Consider the following 15,147-nt stretch of genomic DNA (forward strand, 5'->3'; position numbering starts at 1 on the left):
CGATGGAAGGAGAATCCGGAGTTTAAGTCATCCTCAAGCAACTACCTGGTAAGTTCCAGGCCAGCCTGGGCTACATGAGACCTTGTCTCAAAACAGAAAGAGAACCCAGGGTAGCACATGCCTTTAATCCCAGCACTCAGCAGGCAGAGGCAGTAGGATTTCTGCGGTGTTCGAGACCACCCTGGTATACAGAATGAGTTCCAGAACAGCCAGGTGGGGAGGGGCCATTCCATTGCATACAGAATGCTGGCCGAGTCCAGATCCCTGCTTGGCTTTCCAAGTTGCTGGAGTGACAGACCTGAACCGGTTTACACTGCCAGCCATTCCTCTCTGAGTGGCAATTGCCACCATCCTGGGTTTGTTTCATTCTCTTTTAAATCCCCACACCAGAATCCCTTCCTCATTCTCTGCTTGCATCTTTTCAGAAAAGGTGATCCCAGCTGTATCCAAGCTTCCCCCAGCTCCCTGGGTGCTTTCTTCTAAGGACAGACAGGTATATATTCCAGCCGTAATTAAATCATGGAAGCCATTGCTAGGGCTCTAGAATTAGTGTGGCTTCCATAGAGGCCTTTGGTGGAAGGTTGGTTCCTTGAATGATGGGCCCTTAAGAGGCAGGACTGAATGGGAGGTAATGGATCAATGGGGGAGGAGGATGCTACCCAGAAAGGAAGCCAAAGAGACTTTCTCTTCTTTGTCCCTTGGTCTTTGGCTTGCTCTTGGCCTTGATGTGTGATGTTCTCTCACACATATGCTGCCCACCTATGCAATGCAGGTCTGCTTTTAGCAGACTGGTCAACGCCCTGCTGTGCCCATGAGGTCAATAAGTACCTTCATGTATAATATAAGCCTCGGGTATTCTATTACCAGCCTTAGAAAACAGACTATCCTAGCGCCTTATAAAGGGACTAGTCCAAGAATTCTGCCAATACCATTTCCCAGGAACACCCAGCCTGAGGGGAGTGTCTGACCTTCACATCCTGTCCTCCCCAGTCCCCTTCCTGATCTTCCAATCTGTCCTTTGCCAGCTGTTAATGTGCTCAGGACTGATTCTTTTTTTTTTTTTTTTTTTTTTGCTCATTTTGCATTTAGGGTCAGAATAATTTTCCCAATTTTTTGTGTGGTTTTGTTGTTGTTGCTGTAATGGATCTGCAGCAGGCCACAAAGAGAGACAGACAGATGGCAAAGAAGACAGAACACAAATGGGCACACCACAAGTCCATGCTGCGGGTCTCCAAAGGCGACTGTGGGTAGCGGGTCCAAGAGCAGTCAGTCCCGGCAGGGATAGCGCAGTTCTCCAGTGGCTGCAGCAGGCCACACGATGGTCCCCCGGGCAGGGAGCCACACCACAGGTGAGAGACAGATAGGCACGCCATTGCAGAGTGAGGTTGGATACTTATTTAGTGGGTTATGGAAGGAAGGGGGAGAGAAAAAGAGAGAGAGGAGGGGCGGAAGGGGAGAAGGGGAGGATGGAGAGAGGCAGAAAGCTCCCTCTTCCAGGCAGAGAGACAGAAAAGAGAGGGAACTCAGGCTGGAAAGCTTGCCTGGGTGGACAGGGGTGCAGGGGTGGGCGGTTTGGCTTGTCTCTTAAAGGGACAGGACAGATCATTACAGTTGTTTTTTATCTTGAAACTACTCTCAAGTCTGTCAAACAAAGAAAGAAATTCCATGAGAGCTGTCCCGGGCACTTTACCTATACATTGAGGTGTGAAAAAATGACAGAGCTGAGCTGTCCTACTCCGTGCTTACTCATCCACCGCTTATTCGCTTGCTATCAACAACAATTATTCAGTCCAAAGTATGGGCAAGTATGATGGCATGCCCTGAGTCGGGCATCACCGTGTCCTGGTTCTTTACAGCCTCCCCTCTCCTAGCAGAACCCTCAGAACCACAATGATCCTGCCATCAGCATCAGGCTCCACCCAGGTGAGGTCATACGCCTCCACCTCTAATCCCCTCTAATTCCGAGTTCTTCCTGGTCCGCGGTTTCATCTCCTCCTCAGACTGTGCTGCACTCCTTCCCTTGCAGATGCCCCACATCTGCTCACAGCTCGACGTGTGTATTATCCTCAAATATCCTTCCAAATGTCTCCCCAGCTGTCCCCTGGTTCTCTATAGCTTAGCTCTAGCTTCTCTACTGGTAAAGGTGTCTGAGCCTCTGTCCCCAGACTTATATGGCCTCCATAATGCTATTGTACTTGCTTGTTGAATGTGCCTTGCTTGGTTATATGTTCTGGAAAAGAAAAAGAAGATATAAAGTTTATCTTCATGTCACTCACACCTAGCTCTGACTCCGGCACAAGTACACTGATCAATAATATTTCCTAAGTGCCAGGATAAACTTTACGAAACTGAGGAGAGGGTACTATGACTTGTCTCTGTCCTTGGGAAGGCTGGAAGATAAATAGCAGAAGTGCACTGTTGTTTTCCCCATTGTGACACTTTTCTGTTTGTTTTTTAAGTGGCCCTGACCTTTTAGTGAGAAGATATGTGGTTTTGTCACTAACTGAACAAATGTATGAGAATATTAGAGACTGAAGATGCATCAGAGGACCCAGCAAAGTCCAGAAAAATGACTTTTTTGAACTAAAATTGGATCACAAAAAGTAACAGATGTGGCCAGCATAGTGTGAGTGTCTTTGATCCAAGCACTAATGGAAGCAGAGGTAGGTAGATTCTCTGTGACTTGAGGCCAGCCTGATCTACAGTGTGGCCACATAGAGAGATCACATCACAGAAAACCAAAACAAACAAACAAACAAAAAGACCAAATCAACAACACAACAAAACCAAAAAGAGAAAGTCATAGATAATGAAAACGTTATAGACTGCCCACAGTCAGAAGTCCTAAGGGAGAGTGGGCACAGCACAGCTGCTCCTTGCTCTGTCCCTCCTAATTGTCACTCACAATACAGAATACTGTTCTTTCTCGTGAATGAGGCAGGACAGAAAGGCAAAGAAAAACTAAGGGACCTGGGGGAGAGAGAGGAGTCCTCACCCCAGCGTCTGGCTGAAGTCTCTGTCTTACCAGCTGAGAGTCCAAGACACTCCAATAAAGGAACTATTTGCTATGCATTTGACTGTATAAAGAAAATGCGGCTCTTAGCAGTGGTGTTTTTTTTCTTGACACCGCAGTAACAGATGCTTAAGGGCCTGAGTGGATTCTACTAGCCATGGCCATTTCCTTTCCTAGCAGCACACCTGAAGTTGTCTTGGGCTTTTACAATAAGTCCCACATGGTTAAAGGCAGGTCCTCACCAGTGTGCAACTTTAATATAAAATCACCTAATTGTAGTGAACTCAAAATTAAAAACGGCATCCAATTAAATTAAGGGAGAAAAATACTTGTCCAGTACAAACTCTATACAGCTCAGGAAATTTTTGGATAATTAAAAAGCCATTCTGAAGTCACAGAATTTTTGCTTAGTATTTTACATTTTTTTAAAAAGATTTTATATGTATACAATGTTCTGCCTGAATGTAGCCTGCAGGCAGAAAGAGGGCATGAGATCTCATTACAGTTGACTGTGAGCCACCATTTGGTTGCTGGGAATTGAACTCAGGAACTCTGGAAGAGCAGCCAGTGCTTTTAACCTCTGAGCCACCTCTCCAGCCCCAGTATTTTACCTTTTTACTGTTAATCACTTTTTTTTTTTTTGAAACAGAATCTCTAATGTAGTCTAGGCTGACCTTGAGCTCACAGAGGTCCACCCACCTCTACCTCCCTAGTGCTGGGATCAAAGGGCGTGCACCACCACACCTACCTCAATTACATTTTTATTCATTTATGTACCACAAACAATTGTGATAAAGTTGAAACTAAAGAAACACTAGGTTACATCCTCTTTCATGATTCACGCGTCCTTTTGCTGGCATACTGTCTTTCCTTATCAGCCAATATTGCCATTTCTAGGTCTAATGTTATTACTATACCCACACTTCATCTTACAGACTGTAAAACCCATCTAAGCTACCTCCAGAGCCCACTATAATCTCACTTATCACAAGAAGTAAAAAGGTTTCTGGTGACCTTTTATATAAAACTTTAGAGCCACCAAAATGACATGTGGTGTTGCTAAGACATCTAAGTGGGTGTTTCCTCTAGGCGGCTGACACCCATGTCCTCAGTATGTGTGATTCTTTCCCTGGGTGCCTCTTCCTATGAACTCCAGTGTTTAAATCTACATTTAAAAAATTCTTAATGAACTCCAGCTCTGCCTCATTCTAGCTGCTTCTGAACTCTTTTCTGCAGCAAAATCAAGGATTGATTATCTATCTCCCAGATGGAGGACCCTCTGAGGGAAGGGAAACTTTCCAGGCCTGGCGGGGGTAGGGGTGGGGAGGGTAGGGGACATGAGAGGGGTGGGGGCTGCAGGGCTGCTTCCTGCTGTGCCTCCTCTGAAGCAACCTTGTAAAATTAGCAGCAAAGAAAACCACTCCATTTAAAGAGTGTCAAGGTAATTTCATCCAATTGAACTTCAGGAGGATTGAATTCCTACCTAGTGCAATGTTCTTTCTTACAAACAGGCCTGGGCTAGGTCTGGAGGACTGACTCTGTCTGGGCTGTAAAGCAAGTTCAAGCCCTCCTGGAAAACTTAGTGAAGGCCCTGCCGTTCAAAATAAAAACCCAACAAGAAGGCCAGGCATACTCAGTGGTAGGAGCAGTTGCTAACCAAACACACAAAGGCTCTAGATTCAATGCCCCATGGACCATGAAAATGTAAAAGCAACTGGACCTGAAGCAGATTCCCTCATTTATATCTGCATGCTTTATATAGTACATCCTGTAACCTTTTGTCCTGTTTTGTTTCTGAGATGGGATCTCATGTAGCCCAAGCTGCCTTCAAATTCTGAATCCTTCTGCTCAGTTTCCCAAGTGTCAATTGTGTGTCACCACACATGACAATTCCTTTTTACAGGATGTCTATTCCTGAGATACCAACACAGGCACTGAGTCCACTACTGTAATTGGAGGGGAAACGCCTTTCCAAAGACAGAGGTCTATTAAAACATGTTGGTAAGAGTTTGAAACACATATCTCTGTCAAGTGGGAGCGTAGGCCCCCTGCCCCTCTCGTTGCCCTCTCATTGATCCCAGCCCCCAGGCCTGGTCTGGACTCCAAATCCCAGAAGGCCAGGTCTTGACCCCACCCCTAGGGTGTTTAAGTGACCCCCTCAAGAGGAACACGTGGTCTCCCTTTCTTCCTCCCTGGGGTCGCATTTCCACAGCTTCCGGTTTCCCCCTCGGGGCCACGCAAGAGTGCAGAACTCCCATCTAAACTGGATATTTCTTTAATTTGGCTTGTTTTGATTTGGCTGATAGGGAATTTTGCATCGGCAGGGAGCCTCCACGTTAGGAAAATATTCCTACACAATCTCTATACAAATTTTATGGTTTTAATAACAAAAGCTAGGAGTATTCCAGGGAGAAGTGGACGGCACCTTGTGTTCTGCCTCTAGCTGTTCCTGTAACTTACTCTGAAGGCCAGGCTGGCCTTGAACTCACAGAGCTCTGTAGGTCTCTGCCTCCCCAAGTGCTGGGATTCAAGGCGTGTGCCACCACACCTGGCTTTTTCCCTGGGCTGATTAACCAGTTCCTTTTTAATGTGTCCTGATCATCTGCATTGAAAACAATTTTTTGATCTAGCTCCACCTTGACTCTCCCTAAAGGCAGAAAACAAGCCATCACTGTCCCTGCATAACTGGATAAAGTCATTTAATTTCCCATTTCTATGGGACCTGTAGCCTCTTGACAGTATTTGTTAGTATTTTCATAGGCCACTGGCTTTATGACCGGTGGTATAACTGAGTCCACATCCCCCCAAAATGCGACTTTCCAGCTGTAACAGTATGCTAAACCAGCAAAACTGTCCTGCACCAGTTAACATGTCAAGGTTATGTGGGGAGGAAACCGCAGTGGGATTACTCAGTGCAGTACTTTTGCAATTTTTCTGCATTCCCCCCCCCCCCCCGGAAGACAGGCTCTGCAAAGCTGCATTCTTTCTTTACCTAACTTCTTTTTTTAATCAATGAAATCTCTTCTAAAATTTCTTTTTTCTTTTATATCCCTTTTATGACTTTAACTTCCCACTCCCTTAAAACTGTTATTAGAACCCACAGATTCTACATCCTGAATCTCCTCAAAGGTTTTGTTCAAAATTCTCTAATTGCTCTTTTTACTTTACATCATCACTGAGAAGAGCATCTCTGACAAAATGCCATAGTGAAAATATCGCTATGGGGAATTCTTCTGGCCCTGGCTCTTTCAATGCTTTTTGAAGGTCAGCCTTTACCTGATCCCAATCAGTATATAAAGCCCCCTGCGTGTAGAAACCAGGGACTAAACTCTCTCAAAAATTAGGCAATAATCTACCTTACACAAAGAAAACTGTCTTAAAGAACTCTTGTGCTGTTTACATTTAATACCGGTGCCTCCTTGCCTTGCTTCTCTCTAAAGCACCATCACTCGGCCCCTCAGTCAATTGGCCCGTCATTACTGTGTTACTAGCACCCATTTCAATTCACCCTCACCACTCAATTTTCTTACCCTGGCTGGCCAGCCTTCCCAGGGCGATTTGCTCAGGGGTCCTCCTACTTCTGATCTCAGTGATGGGCCTCTGACTGTAATTCTTGAGATCCCAGCGGGGCCTCCCGTTGTACCACCCAATTCTGTGTTACCCTCTCAGTACATTTTGTGCGCTACTGTAATGTTCGATGAGCCGGGCAAGGACCTGGAGACTGAAAGAGCACACAAGAGACCTGGGTCACTCGGAAGGAGACAGGCAGAATGCCCGTTTATTCAGCCTTGGGGAAATCCTTATGTAAGTAGCTGTTGCACAAGGAATTCCCCCAAGGTAGGTGGAAAATTGCCACACCCAAGATGGAGTAAACAATGTCCTACAGCTAATCACCAGGTGGGGGCAGAGGGAGCACAAAAACAACAGAATGTTTTAGCTGGCTGACCAGAACTGTCTGTCCTCAAGATGAAACCCCAGGAGCAGGGGTAGACCCGGGCCCTACAGTTTTTGGGTTGTTTTTTTTTTTCTTCCAGAAATTGCCATGATAATACTTAGTAATTATTAAACACAGTGCTCAATAAGGGCTCATTGGCATTATTAATTCTTTTTCTTTTGGCTTTTCAAGACAGGGTTTCTCTGTATATCTCTGAACTCACTCTGTTGACCTGGCTAGCCTCGAACTCACTGAACTCCATCTGCCTCTGCCTCCCGATGTGCTGGGATTAAAGGTGTGCACCACCACCGTCTGTCTTCTATTAAATTCTTACAATACCATGTGAGATAGAAATTACTGTAACTCCCTGTCTTATGGAGGAAGGAAATAAGCAACAGGTCAGAAAACGTTTACAGCGAGTTTACTCTGAGCCTGAGCAGACAATGTTGGTGTACCAATTTGTTACTGTCAGTCTGCCTTGCCCTTTGAGACTAAACTGTGATGGCATCTTGGGTTTGGCCTGATCCGAATATTAGGAACTGTAAAACTCTTCCCAGAATCTCAACTACAATTCACAATGGGGTCATCCGCAAGATCATTTCAGACAGAGTTTTTAACCTCTCAGTAGTTTGGTGAGAATTAACTATCCTATTATTTGGAACACATTGATGGATTTCCTTTAAATTTGCTCATTTATTATGGTTTGAGTGCCTCATCCTAGCTGGGCTGTTTTTCCCTTGGGTTTCATGTTACCATAGGACCAATGAACCTATCTGATTTAGGTACACTGTCTACTTCTGGAGGCATTGCTTCAAGAAGAGATCTTGAGTATGCTATATATTCCTGTAAGGGGACTTACATTTCTGTATGTGGACACAGATGCTTATAGATAGGATATGCCTATGTAGTAGCCTGTGTATATATTATAATAAAAGTGGATATTTTCTGTTATATTCACCCTTCTACACTCAAATTCTGCTTGTGTGTTGCTGGCATTTAACTTTTCTTTTGGCCTCCTAACCTGGCTCTCATCAGGTTCCTGGCACTCTTCTGCTTCTGTTTTCAGATCGATGTTGTGTTTTATCTGTCTCAGGAAGATTGCTTCCTTCAATAGCTTTAAGCACTGGGCTCTGGTTTCCTCGGCAATCCCTGTCTCTCAGATTTCTACTGAATGAAAATATTAGAAAGAAAAGCATTGACCACAGGAAGAAAGTGGGACCAAATACAGAGAGACACAGGGCAAGGGAATAAAGTATGTGGAGAAGGTCTTGTTTTTGCATGCATTTGTTTTTCTTTACTCGCTAGAGAACTGGTGTGATGAAGCTGTCGGAAGATTCTGAAGAGGCCAACCTCATTAGCCAGGCATCTATGGCAGCTCTACAACCAAACCTGCCCAAAGGTTGGGAGGGAAAGATGTGGCCTAGGTGCACTAATTAGCAACTAACACTATGCAAGGAGAACTGAGTGAGAGCATTTGCCACCACTGTTTTTTTCTTTTTTTAATTTTTCCCCCAACATCTTATTATTGATTATTTGGGAGTTTCACATAATGTATCCCAATCACATTTACTATCCAGTCTTCCCAGGTCCACCCTCATCTTTCTTGTGATCTCCTCTAAAGAAAAGAAGGAAAGGAAATTAAAAAAAAAAATCCACCAAGTCCACTTGTGTTGCCAATCGCTCACTAGAGCATGGTCAAACACTCAGTGGCCAGCCCTCAAGGCAAAACTGAGTCCCTTTCCCTCACCCTGCCAGATTTTATTCTCTACCATAAGATGAGGGACCAACATTTCAGACACTTTGGGGACATTTAACTATTTCTATTATTTGGGAGCCATCAACTGTGAAAGAGCTATACTTCAGGATCCATATCACAATTTTAATGCATTTCCTCCAATGTCTTCCTGTCTAGACTATTTTGTTCCTTTTCTTTGTTGGGGGCAGCTTGGGGAGAGAGGTTGTCACAGAAGACTTCTATGCTCTCATTCTCAACTATGAGTCTGCAGTCATCAGACCACTGCAAAAGAAGCTTCCTGCCCTTTACAGTGAGCGGGGAACATGGTTCATGAACTTCCGCATGGCATGTTTTCTCGTGAAAGCACAGATCATGAACATCAACATGGTCTCCAGCTGCAATATATACCAGGGACATCAGCATGGCTCTCAGTCACAGTATGGAACATGGACATCATCATGACGCCCTGCAGGAGTAGGGACGACAGATATCCACACAGCCTCATCTGCAGCAGGGATCATGCACACCACCATGGCTCTCAGAGGTAGTACGGACAATGGGCATTGACATGCTTTCAGGGGGCCAGCACCACTCTTAACTGTAGGTCTGATGTGTTTGTAAAATATACACTTGTGAGACTTAAAAATTATTTTCTGCAATTACTTTTGAACAAGAAAACAATGTGGTGAGATTACTGCTTTTATTGCATGAAGACTTTAGTTCAAGAGTGGTACACGCAGCCGGGCGGTGGTGGCGCACGCCTTTTAATCCCAGCATCGGGAGGCAGAGGCAGGCGGATCTCTGTGAGTTCGAGGACCAGCCTGGTCTACAAGAGATAGTTCCAGGACAGGCTCCAAAGCCACAGAGAGAAAACCCTAGTCTCGAAAACCAAAAAAAAAAAAAAAACAAAAAAGTGGGTACACGCCCTTTAATCCCAGCATTCTGGGAGGTAGAGGCAGGTGGTATATCTGTGAGTTTGAGGCCCAGCTGTTCTACAGAGTGAGTTCCAGGGACAGCCAAGGCTACACTGAGAAAACCCTGTCTCAACTCCACTCCACAAAAGTTAATGCTTTGTCTCGGCTTGTGATATTTCCAGAAGAAACAAAGAGCAACCAATATGTTAAAGATTCATATAAGTTGATTAGCATCAATTAACAAGTTGTGAAAGTTGTTTTGGTCCCCTGTCTTAGGGTTTTTATTCATGGTGTCTGTGAAGAGACACCATGAACACAGTAACTCTTATAAGAAAAAACATTTAATTACGTCTTGGCTTACAAGTTCAGAACTTTTGTCCATTATCATCATGGTAGGAATAATAGCAGCATACAGGCAGACATGGTGCTAGAGAAGGAGACAATAGTTCTATATCTGGATAGGCAGCAACAAGAAGAAACAGGGACACTGGGTTTGGTTTGAGCATTCGAAACCTCAAGACCCACCTACAGTGACACCACTTCTCAATCAATGCCACATCTACTCAACCACACTTCCTAATAGTGACCCCTCTCTGGAGACCAAACATCCAAACAAATAAGTCTATGTGCTATTTCTATTCAAACCACCACAGTTCCCTTAGTAGTCATTCATTGCCACTTCTGGAATTATCAAGCAAAATCTTTGGAATGTATAAACTCAGCAGATGACTAGCTTCCACTAGTTATAAAGCAAAGCAAGCAAGGCAACAGACAGTCTCCAAAATTTATAGCAATGCTTTTCCCCACTTTGCTATAACTGCCTACTTGATGTCTCCATCAATATTTGGCAAATGCATTGATTTATGTGCTAACTGTCCTCCTTCCTCCCCCTCTCCCAGGAGTCCCATCGTTCCCCGCTCGATGTCTGGGTGTTAATGTCTGCTACTGACTCTTGGAGTTTGTCTCTCCATCTTTCAGATCTAATTCTCATTATGACATAGTTCTGCTATTGTAAGAACTTGGCCACACCTACTCAGAGATGAGTACTGGTTGGCCAACACTAATCAGGTCACCCACATCCCCACCCGGGGAAGCTGAGAGTGTTACTGGAGAGTGATCTGAGGAGTCACTCCCAAGGCTGCAATAGGTTGAGGGGTTCACCAGGACATGGATGTGGGTTTGAAGGGCTACTCTTGAGAATTTGTCTGAGTTTGTTATGTAGCTTATTACATAATTTAAAGGCAGTTCTAATTTAATTTATTGTTATTTCTTGAAGGGGAAGCCCAGCCAATCACCTTGTTTGTAAGGTGTGTCCCCCTTAGGCTAATATTTACTAATAAAATCATGTGGGCCTGTGGCCCGCCTGCTCTTTGTTTTCCTGCGTTCCTTGCTGGAGCCTTGGATTTGTAAGTTCCCTTTTCTTTCCTTTATTAAAGCTGAATATTATATATATTAAAGCTAGTCTGGTTAATCATAACTGCCGATCAACCACGCCCCTTCATTTTGGCACCCAATGTGGGGCTCAAACCCACAACCCTGAGATTAAGAGTCTCATGCACTACCGACTGAGCTAGCCGGGCGGCCGGGAGCCGGGTGGGACGAAAAGCAGGCCTGCCCACAGCTCAACACTACAGAAATTTCTAAGTGGAAATGGAACAAAAAAGTACTAATAACACACACACACACATATATATATATATACACTTATATATATACATATATATATACATATATACATATGTATATACTTATATATATATACACTTGAGTATAAAGTAGTAGTTCGATTCAGTCTCAGTCCTAGCCAGACTGCGATTACTTAAGAAGCTTATATTTAATATTTTAGAATGGCTTAGTTATATCAGCATATTGTAGATACTTCAGGGTTTAATGTCTTATTAGTTAAACACTTTATTTATTTATTTATTTATTTATTTATCTTGCTTTTTCGAGACAGGGTTTCTCTGTAGCTTTAGAGCCTGTCCTGGAACTAGCTCTTGTAGACCAGGCTGGCCTCAAACTTAGAGATCTGCCTGCCTCTGCCTCCCAGTCGTGCTTTAATCCCAGAATGATGGGATTAAATGCATGCGCCACCACGCCCGGCAACACTTTATTATTAATAGTAAGCATTTGTTATCTGTAAGGAAGGCACTGTGCTGAAACGGAGGCAGGATAAATAAAAATACACAGGACACGGGAAGGGAAAGTGGCCCTTCACTCTGGAGTCTGAAGTCTCCCATAAACTGAGAGTCAAGAATCGATTCCAAAAAAAAAAAAAAAAAATCAATTCCAGTACAGTCAACAGAATTTTCTAATAAGGCTGCCTAGAGAGAAGATACTATGTGGAGGTATTTCAACTAAGAAGGTTAAATAGTAGTGAATCAAGCTTAGAACTTGAGATAGGCAGAGGACGGCTCTTTATGTGAACCATTTCAGGAGCCACCCTAGGGTTTAAAAGGAAGAGAAGCCAGACAGTGGTGGCACATACCTTTAATCCCAGCACCCGAGGGGCAGAGACAGGCCAATCTCCAAGAGTTTGAGGCCAGCTTGGTCTACCAAGTGAGTTCCAGGACAGGCTCCAAAGCTAAAGCTACAGAGAAACCCTGTCTTGAAAACAAACAAACAAACAAACAAACAAACACTTTTGGAAACCCTTTGAAAAATGTAAATTAAGGACAGATGATTGCTAAAATACTTAAATGTGACACTCTTAAGAAGCCCATTTGGGTACTTTTCCTAAATGATTTTTTTTTCTCATTTTATAATCTGTTCTTGGTAAACTCCAAATTCTGCTTTAACTTCCTGGTCTGGATTGTTTTTTATGGTGCAGTTACAAATCCAGGCTTCAGGAGAGGCTAGGGCTTTGCAAAGTGATCCCAAGGTTGCTGCAGGTGACTCTGTGGAGCTCTTTGTCTGGAACCCTGACACCGCAATGCTAGGTGTAGCTCCCTACTCACAGAACTCAAAGGACAAGAATATGAAGGAGAAGCATGGAAATTGTAACGAAAAATGAGGAAGAAAAAGGAGGAAACAATTCAGAAGGCTGGGGAGCTGCTAGGAGAGGTGATTTCCAAGAAGGATTCCTAGTGTGTATTTTCCTTCCACTGACCTCTCCAATGCTACAGCAGACTGTTGTCACTCATTTTTGGCACAGATTTTCTGGGAGCATAAAATGAATCGCAAAGTATATCAAAACTGCTATAAAATACTCTAAAAAATAAATTTGTACATACAGTCATCTTTATTAAACCATTAAGAAACAAGATCTAGTAGTAGACCTTAATTTTTAGCTAGTAATGAATATTAAATGTTATCTGCAGCCACTGTAGTAGAATTTGAAAACATTGCTCATTTCAACTGGGTTATAAATCATCGATACTGCTAATATTTATACAACTGTAGTTTGTGACTGACATTCAGAATAAAAGGAAATCATTTTATGTTAGGGTAACAGTGAGTGTAATTTCCTAATCCCAAATTTTATGCCAAAATTTTATTACAAAAGTCATCGTGTAGAGAAGAGAAAAAGTGTGAACTAATTCCAAAATGGAAAGGAGCTCTGGACATCCAAATAGCCATGAGAAGGCATGGAGGCCTGCTAGGGTGGAAACGTGAGCCTCTTAAGAGTAGAGAATGGAGCCGGGCGGTGGTGGCGCACGCCTTTAATCCCAGCACTCGGGAGGCAGAGGCAGGCGGATCTCTGTGAGTTCGAGACCAGCCTGGTCTACAAGAGCTAGCTCCAGGACAGGCTCCAAAACTACAGAGAAACCCTGTCTTGAAAAACCTAAAAAAAAAAAAAAAAGAGTAGAGAATAGGTTTTCAGTTTTTTATAACCTAGTTCAGATATTACTTGATCCACAAATATTGTTTTTAAAGATTTTAGTTATTTTTATTTTATGTAGTTTGTGTTTTGGCTGCAAGTATATCTGTGTGAGGGTGTTGGGTCCCCTGGAACTACTGGAGTTGTGAGCTGTCCTGTAGGTGCTGGAATTAAACTTGGGGGTCCCTGGAAAAACAGGGGTGCTCTCAACCTCTCCAACTCCACCACAAAGACTTTCTGATCATTTGATTTCTGTTTCACTATCAAACTAATAGTTTCCTCTTATGTTATATTGGGATGTTAGAGATTTCAGATCTTGTATTTTTCTTGAGCTGAATATTTTCACATTACTCATATTTTGATGTCACTTTCCTCTGTTGAATAATGTAAGCCCTTAGAGTTTAGGGATGCATATATGTTTGCTGTTTGAAAATGGTCACTTGCTGTACCCCTTGAGCGCTGGGATTACAAGCACACAGCACCACAATAATTTTAAAAAATATTTTGTTTGAATTAAAAAAATGTTTATGGTGTTAGATTTCACTGGAAGGACACCTAGGAGATTTTAGAGCCATGGAGAGATAGCAGCCAGTAACGAGATACATGACTGACTGCCTATCTGCTAACTAGATTTTTGTTTTCATTTCTTTTTTTTTTTTTTTTTAAATATTTATTTATTTATTATGTATACAATATTCTGTCTGTGTGTATTCCTTCAGGCCAGAAGAGGGCACCAGACCCCATTACAGATGGTTGTGAGCCACCATGTGGTTGCTGGGAATTGAACTCAGGACCTTTGGAAGAGCAGGCAATGCTCTTAACCTCTGAGCCATCTCTCCAGCCCCCTCATTTCTTTATCTGTACATTTCTCTTAGGCTTCTGAGAACAAAGTGTTGGTGTGGGCTCTCTTTCACCAGTTGTGTCCTAGGGATTGAACACAGGCCCTCAGGCGTGGTGGTGAGCCATCTCACTGGTCCATCTATTAATTCTGATACGCGAGGCTGGCCTTGGATCTGTGTGACCCTCCTGTCCTGGTTCAGTTTCTGGAGTGCTAGAATTTATTGTTTTGAGCAACCATGTTCAGTTTAGGCTTCTAAATGTTCAGTTACACACACACACACACCACGTTGACCCCCACTCATTATCTTGACTAGTCATTCTATATTTTATGGTGTTTTCAAGGTTTTGTTCCACACCATTCTATTTCTCACTCCACACACTCTCTTCTTTAGGAGAAGCTGCCACTTCTGGGCTACTGTATAATTCCTGAATCTTATCCAAACTCTGTCTTCTCCTTCCTAAGAATTTATCCCCATATTTCCAAAATGTATGATAACTAACTGTGGTCAAACAGCAGGGACCTTCAACTCAATATGCTAATGTTGAACTTATTTTTCAAGTCTTAAACCTTTTCCAGACTCGTGCATGCTTTCACCATCTCTCACCTGGATTTTTCCTCACTAGGGGGGGAAGAGAGGAAGCAAAGTTCCAACTGCGGGTCTTTCTAAGATTACTGCCCACTTATTTTAAAAAATTATTCCACTTCTTTAAGTAAGCATCCTTCGCATACTTTAACTCTGACGTTTGTTCCAAATACACCCAACTAACAAATGTTTGAAAGTCTTCCCCTCCTGGGGAATGTAAGGAACAGCCTTTAAATTCCAAAGTCAGCCCTTATATTCCTCCAAGATCACCCTTCAAAAACTAAATTTACCTCTCTTTTCCTGTAAC

This window comes from Arvicola amphibius, chromosome 14, assembly GCF_903992535.2.
Source record: "Arvicola amphibius chromosome 14, mArvAmp1.2, whole genome shotgun sequence".
Classification (NCBI taxonomy): Eukaryota; Metazoa; Chordata; class Mammalia; order Rodentia; family Cricetidae; genus Arvicola; species Arvicola amphibius.